The 7,542-nt window shown below is 56.4% G+C and overlaps 3 pseudogenes; all 3 read right to left on the reverse strand.

Annotated features, from left to right (window-relative positions):
• Positions 1 to 393: 393 nt before the first annotated feature.
• Positions 394 to 512, reverse strand: LOC134626826 (5S ribosomal RNA; annotated as a pseudogene).
• Positions 513 to 3,724: 3,212 nt separating this feature from the next.
• On the reverse strand, positions 3,725 to 3,853 carry LOC134626844 (5S ribosomal RNA; annotated as a pseudogene).
• Positions 3,854 to 6,244: 2,391 nt separating this feature from the next.
• Positions 6,245 to 6,363, reverse strand: LOC134626837 (5S ribosomal RNA; annotated as a pseudogene).
• Positions 6,364 to 7,542: the final 1,179 nt, after the last annotated feature.

Genomic DNA, 7,542 nt, shown 5'->3' on the forward strand with positions numbered 1-7,542 from the left:
CCAGAGGCCCTGGTGTGGTGTCGTGTAGATGGCCTCAGCAAGAGCCACATTCCCTGGTCTGGTTAACCTGGCCTCAACCAGTAACACAGGCCCTGGTGTTGTGTAGTTGGCCTTAGCCACGAGCACAAGCCATGGTTTGGTGTGGGTGGCCTCAGCCAGAATCGCAAGCCCTGGTGTGTTGATGTCATCGTCAGCCAGAGCCACTGGCCCTGGTGTTGTGTAGATTGCCTCAGCCAGAGCCACAGGCCCTGGTGGGGTGTAGATGGCCTCAGCCGGAAGGACAGGTCCTCACGCCATAAGGACACGCCCTGGTGTAATTTAGATGACCCATTTTAGCAGCACAGGCACCCTCCTTCTCTGGATCAAAAGCAGTTCAATGACATGAAAAGGAAAAGCTTACAGCACCTGGTATTCCTAGACAGTCTCCCATCCAAGTGCTAACCATGCCCAACTCTGGTTAGCTTCCGAGATCAGACGAGATCAGGCGTGCTTAGGGCGGTATTGCCGTAAGCTGCAGGCCCTAGCACAAAGTGTCAATTTATGGAATCAAGTGGTGAGGTGGGCAGAACTTGAAGTTACGAACACAACCCTCCAATTTAACTACATTGTTAATAGAAACTGCATTCTTGCATAATACCCTAACCCAAGGACTCAATTTAGCATTTAACCAGCAGCACAGGCCCTGGTGTGGTGTAGGTGGCATCAGCCAGAGCCACAGGCCCTGGTGTGGTGTGGTCTAGATGGCCTCAACCAGAGCCACAGGCCCTGGTGTGATTAACCTGGCCTCAACCAGCTACACAGGCCCTGGTGTAGTGTAGATGGCCTCAGCCAGCAGCACAGGCCTTTGTGTGGTGTAAGTTTCCTCAGTCAAAAGCACACAGGCCCTGATGTGGTATACTTGGCAATAGTCATGAGCACAGGCCCTGGGGGGGTGTTGTAGATGGCCTGAGCTAGCAGCACAGGACTTGGTGAGGTGTAGATGGCCTCATCCTGCAACTCAGGCCTTGTTGTGCTGTAGATGGCCTCAACCAGAGCCACAGGCCCTGGTGTGGTGTAGATTGCCTCACCCAGAGCCACAGGCCCTTGTGTGGTGTAGTTGGCGTCAGCCAGCAGCACAGGCTGTGGTGTGGTGTGCTGTAGTTGGCCTTAGCCACCAGCACAGGCGCTGGTTTGGTGTAGGTGGCCTCAGCCAGAAGCGTAAGACCTGGTGTGTTGCAGTCATCATCAGCCAGCAGTAAAGGAACTGGTGTGGGTTAGGTGGCCTCAGCCAGAGCCACAGGCAGTGGTTTGGTGGAGGTGGCCTCAGCCAAAAGCACACAGGCCCTGATGTGGTGTAGATGGCCTCAGCCAGCAGCACATGGCCATGTGTGTTGTAGGTGGCCAAAGCTAGGAAAACAGGCCGTGGTGTGTTGTAGATGGCCTCAGCCAGCAGCACAGGCCCTGGTGTGATTAACATGGCCTCAACCAGCAACACAGGCCCTGATGTGGAGTAGATGGCCTCAGCCAGAACCACAGGTACTGGTTTGGTGGACGTGGCCTCAGCCAAAAGCACACAGGCCCTGATGTGGTGTAGATGGCCTCAGCCAGCAGCACAGGCCCTGGTGTGATTAACATGGCCTCAACCAGCAACACAGGCCCTGGTGGGGTGTAGATGGCCTCAGCCAGAGCCACAGGCACTGGTTTGGTGTAGGTGGCCTCAGCCAAAAGCACTCAGCCAGCAGCACAGGCCCTGGTGTGATTAACATGGCCTCAACCAGCAACACAGGACCTGGTGTGGTGTAGATGGCCTCAGCCAGAGCCACAGGCCCTGGTGTGGTGTAGATGGCCTCATCCAGAGCCACAGGCCTGGTGTGCTGTCGTTGGAATCAGCCTGAGCCACAGGCCCTGGGGTGGTGTAGATGGCCTCAGCCAGAAGCGGAAGCTCTGGCGTGTTGCAGTCAACCTCAGCAATCAGTAAAGGAACTGTTGTGGTGTATATGGCCTTAGCCACCAGCACAGGCCCTGGTTTGGTGTAGGTGGCCTCAGCCAGAAGCGCAAGCCCTGGTGTGTTGCAGTCAACCTCAGCCAGAGCCACTGGCCCTGGTGTGGTGTAGATTGCATCAGCCAGAGACCCAGGCCCTGGTGTGGTGTAGATTGCCTCAGCCAAAGCCACAGGCCCTTGTGTGGTGTAGATGGCCTCAGCCAGAGCCACAGGCCCTGGTGTGGTGTAGTTGGCCTTACCCAGCAGCACAGGCCCTGGTGTGATGTAGATGGCCTGAGACAGAGCCACAGGCCCTGGTGGGGTGTAGTTGGCCTCAGCCAGCAGCACAGGCACTGGTGGGGTGTAGATGGCCCCAGCAAGAGCCACAGGCCCAGTCGTGGTGTTGTTGGCCTTAGCCAGCATAACAAGCCCTGGTTTGGTGGAGGTGGCCAAAGCAAGGAGCACAGGCCTTGGTGTGGTGTAGCTGGCCTCAGCCACAGCACAGGCTCTGATTTGGTGTAGATGGCCTAAGCCAGAGTCACAGGCCCTGGTGTGGTGTAGATGGCCTCAGCCAGAGCCACAGGCCCTGGTGTGGTGTAGATTACCTCAGCCAAAGCCAAAGGCCCTGGTGTGGTGTAGTTGGCCTCAGCCATCAGCACAGGCTCTGGTGGGGTGTAGATGGCCTCAGCCAGAGCCACAGGCCCTGGTGTGGTGTAAGTTGCCTCAGTCAAAAGCACATAGGCCCGGATGTAGTGTAGATGGCCTCAACAAGCAACACAGGCCTGGTGTGGTGTAGATGGCCTCAGACATAGCCACAGGCCCTGGTGGGGTGTAGATGGCGTCAGCCAGAGCCACAGGCCCTGGTGTGGTGTAGTTTGCCTCAACCAGGAGCACAGGCTCTGGTGGGGTGCAGATGGCCTCAGCCAGAGCCACAGGCCCTGGTGTGGTGTAGTTGGCCTCAGCCAGCAACACAGGATCTGGTGGGGTGTAGATGGCCTCAGAAAGACCCACAGGCCCTGGTTTGGTGGAGGTGGCCTCAGCCAAAAGCACACAGGCCCTGATGTGTTGTAAGTTGCCTCAGTCAAAAGCACACAGGCCCTGGTGTGTTGTATTCAACCTCAGCAAGCCGCAAAGGACCTGGTGTGGTGTAGGTGGCCTCAGCCAAAATCACACAGGCCCTGGTGTGGTGTAAGTTTCCTCAGTTAAAAGCAAACAGGCCGTGGTGTGGATTTGTGTAGTTGGCCTCATCCAGCAACACAGGCCCTGGTGTGGTGTAGATGGCCTCAGCCAGAGCCACAGGCCCTGGTGTGGATTTGTGTAGTTGGCCTCAACCAGCAACACAGGCCCTGGTGTGGTGTAGATGGCCTCAGCAAGAGCCACATTCCCTGGTCTGGTTAACCTGGCCTCAACCAGTAACACAGGCCCTGGTGTGGTGTAGTTGGCCTTAGCCACGAGCACAAGCCCTGGTTTGGTGTAGGTGGCCTTAGCCAGAATCGCAAGCCCTGGTGTGTTGCAGTCAATGTCAGCCAGAGCCACTGGCCCTGGTGTGGTGTAGATTGCATCAGCCGGAGCCACAGGCCCTGGTGTGGTGTAGATTGCCTCAGCCAGAGCCACAGGCCCTGGTGGGGTGTAGATGGCCTCAGCCGGAAGCACAGGACCTCACGCCATAAGGACACGCCCTGATGTAATTTAGATGACCCATTTTAGCAGCACAGGCACCCTCCTTCTCTGGATCAAAAGCAGTTCAATGACATGAAAAGGAAAAGCTTACAGCACCTGGTATTCCTAGACAGTCTCCCATCCAACTACTAACCAAGCCCAACTCTGCTTAGCTTCCGAGATCAGACGATATCAGACGATATCAGGCGTGCTTAGGGTGGTATGGCCGTAAGCTGCAGGCCCTAGCACAAAGTGTCAATTTATGTAATCAAGTGGTGAGGTGGGCAGTACTTGAAGTTATGAACACAACCTTCCAATTTAACTACATTTTTAATAGAAACTGCATTCTTGCATAATACCCTAACCCAAAGACTCAATTTAGCATTTAACCAGCAGCACAGGCCCTGGTTTGATGGAGGTGGCCTCAGCCAAAAGCAGACAGGCCCTGGTGTGCTGTAGATGGCCTTAACCAGAACCACAGGCACTGGTGTGGTGTGGTGTAGATGGCCTCAACCAGAGCCACAGGCCCTGATGTGATTAACCTGGCCTCAACCAGCAACACAGGCCCTGGTGTAGTGTAGATGGCCTCTGCCAGCAGCACAGGCCCTTGTGTGGTGTAAGTTTCCTCAGTCAAAAGCACACAGGCCCTGATGTGGTGTAGTTGGCCAAAGTTATGAGCACAGGCCCTGGTGGGGTGTTGTAGATGGCCTGAGCTGGCAGCACAGGACTTGGTGAGGTGGAGGTGGCCTCATCCTGCAACTCAGGCCCTGTTGTGCTGTAGATGGCCTCAACCAGAGCCACAGGCCCTGGTGTGGTGTAGATTGCCTCACCCAGAGCCACAGGCCCCTGTGTGCTGTAGTTGGCCTCAGCCAGCAGCACAGGCTGTGGTGTGGTGTGCTGTAGTTGGCCTTAGCCACCAGCACAGGCGCTGGTTTGGTGTAGGTGGCCTCAGCCAGAAGCGTAAGACCTGGTGTGTTGCAGTCATCCTCAGCCAGCAGTAAAGGAACTGGTTTGGGATAGGTGGCCACAGCCAGAGCCACAGGCACTGGTTTGGTGGAGGTGGCCTCAGCCAGCAGCACATGCCCTGGTGTGATTAACATGGCCTCAACCAGCAACACAGGCCCTGATGTGGTGTAGATGGCCTCAGCCAGCAGCACAGGCCCTGGTGTAATTAACATGGCCTCAACCAGCAACACAGGCCCTGGTGGGGTGTAGATGGCCTCAGCCAGAGCCACAGGCACTGGTTTGGTGTAGGTGGCCTCAGCCAAAAGCACTCAGCCAGCAGCACAGGCCCTGGTGGGATTAACATGGCCTCAACCAGCAACACAGCCCTGGTGTGGTGTAGGTGGCCTCAGCCAGAGCCACAGGCCCTGGTGTGGTGTAGATTGCCTCAGCCAAAGCCAAAGGCCCTGGTGGGGTGTAGATGGCCTCAGCCAGAGCCACAGGCCCTGGTGTGGTGTAAGTTGCCTCAGTCAAAAGCACACAGGCCATGATGTAGTGTAGATGGCCTCAACAAGCAACACAGGCCTGGTGTGGTGTAGATGTCCTCAGACATAGCCACAGGCCCTGGTGGGGTGTAGATGGCCTCAGCCAGAGCCACAGGCCCTGGTGTGGTGTAGTTGGCCTCAACCAGCAGCACAGGCTCTGGTGGGGTGCAGATGGCCTCAGCCAGAGCCACAGGCCCTGGTGTGGTGCACTTGGCCTCAACAAGCAACACAGGCCTGGTGTGGTGTAGATGTCCTCAGACATAGCCACAGGCCCTGGTGGGGTGTAGATGGCCTCAGCCAGAGCCACAGGCCCTGGTGTGGTGTAGTTGGCCTCAACCAGCAGCACAGGCTCTGGTGGGGTGCAGATGGCCTCAGCCAGAGCCACAGGCCCTGGTGTGGTGCACTTGGCCTCAGCCAGCAGCACAGGATCTGGTGGGGTGTAGATGGCCTCAGAAAGAGCCACAGGCCCTGGTTTGGTGGAGGTGGCCTCAGCCAAAAGCACACAGGCTCTGATGTCGTGTAAGTTGCCTCAGTCAAAAGCACACAGGCCCTGGTGTGTTGTATTCAACCTCAGCCAGCCGCAAAGGACCTGGTGTGGTGTAGGTGGCCTCAGCCAAAATCACACAGGCCCTGGTGTGGTGTAAGTTTCCTCAGTCAAAAGCAAACAGGCCCTGGTGTGGATTTGTGTAGTTGGCCTCAACCTGCAACACAGGCCCTGGTGTGGTGTAGATGGCCTCAGCCAGAGCCAGAGGCCCTGGTGTGGTGTCGTGTAGATGGCCTCAGCAAGAGCCACATTCCCTGGTCTGGTTAACCTGGCCTCAACCAGTAACACAGGCCCTGGTGTTGTGTAGTTGGCCTTAGCCACGAGCACAAGCCATGGTTTGGTGTATGTGGCCTCAGCCAGAATCGCAAGCCCTGGTGTGTTGAAGTCATCGTCAGCCAGAGCCACTGGCCCTGGTGTTGTGTAGATTGCCTCAGCCAGAGCCACAGGCCCTGGTGGGGTGTAGATGGCCTCAGCCGGAAGCACAGGTCCTCACGCCATAAGGACACGCCCTGGTGTAATTTAGATGACCCATTTTAGCAGCACAGGCACCCTCCTTCTCTGGATCAAAAGCAGTTCAATGACATGAAAAGGAAAAGCTTACAGCACCTGGTATTCCTAGACAGTCTCCCATCCAAGTGCAAACCATGCCCAACTCTGCTTAGCTTCCGAGATCAAACGAGATCAGGCGTGCTTAGGGCGGTATTGCCGTAAGCTGCAGGCCTTAGCACAAAGTTTCAATTTATGGAATCAAGTGGTGAGGTGGGCAGTACTTGAAGTTACGAACACAACCCTCCAATTTAACTACATTGTTAATAGAAACTGCATTCTTGCATAATACCCTAACCGAAGGACACAATTTAGCATTTAACCAGCAGCACAGGCCCTGGTGTGGTGTAGGTGGCATCAGCCAAAAGCACACAGGCCCTGATGTGGTGTAGATGGACTCAGCCAGCAGCACAGGCCCTGGTGTGATTAACATGGCCTCAACCAGCAACACAGGACCTGGTGTGGTGTAGATGGCCTCAGCCAGAGCCACAGGCACTGGTTTGGTGTAGGTGGCCTCAGCCAAAAGCACACAGGCCCTGATGTGGGGTAGATGGCCTCAGCCAGCAGCACAGTGTGGTGTAGGTGGCCTCAGCCAAAGACACTAAGCCAGCAGCACAGGCCCTGTTGTGATTAACATGGCCTCAACCAGCAACACATGCCACGATGTGGTGTAGATGGCCTCATCCAGAGCCACAGGCCCTGGTGTGCTGTAGTTGGCCTTAGCCAGAGCCACAGGCCCTGGTGTGGTGTAGATGGCCTCAGGCAGAAGTGGAAGCCCTAGCATGTTGCAGTCAACCTCAACAATCAGTAAAGGAACTGGTGTGGTGTAGATGGCCTTAGCCACCAGCACAGGCCGTGGTGTGGTGTAGTTGGCCTCAGCCAGCAGCACAGGCACTGGTGGGGTGTAGATGGCCTCAGCCAGAGCCAAAGGCCCTGGTTTGGTGGAGGTGGCCTCAGCCAAAATCACACAGGCCCTGGTGTGGTGTAAGTTTCCTCAGACATAAGCACAGGCCCTGGTGGGGTGTAGTTGGCCTCAACCAGCAGCACAGGCTCTGGTGGGGTGCAGATGGCCTCAGCCAGAGCCACAGGCCCTGGTGTGGTGCATTTGGCCTCAGCCAGCAGCACAGGATCTGGTGGGGTGTAGATGGCCTCAGAAAGAGCCACAGGCCCTGGTTTGGTGGAGGTGGCCTCAGCCAAAAGCACATAGGCTCTGATGTCGTGTAAGTTGCCTCAGTCAAAAGCACACAGGCCCTGGTGTGTTGTATTCAACCTCAGCCAGCCGCAAAGGACCTGGTGTGGTGTAGGTGGCCTCAGCCAAAATCACACAGGCCCTGGTGTGGTGTAAG

The sequence above is a fragment of the Pelmatolapia mariae genome, linkage group LG4 (genome assembly GCF_036321145.2).
Source record: "Pelmatolapia mariae isolate MD_Pm_ZW linkage group LG4, Pm_UMD_F_2, whole genome shotgun sequence".
NCBI lineage: Eukaryota > Metazoa > Chordata > Actinopteri > Cichliformes > Cichlidae > Pelmatolapia > Pelmatolapia mariae.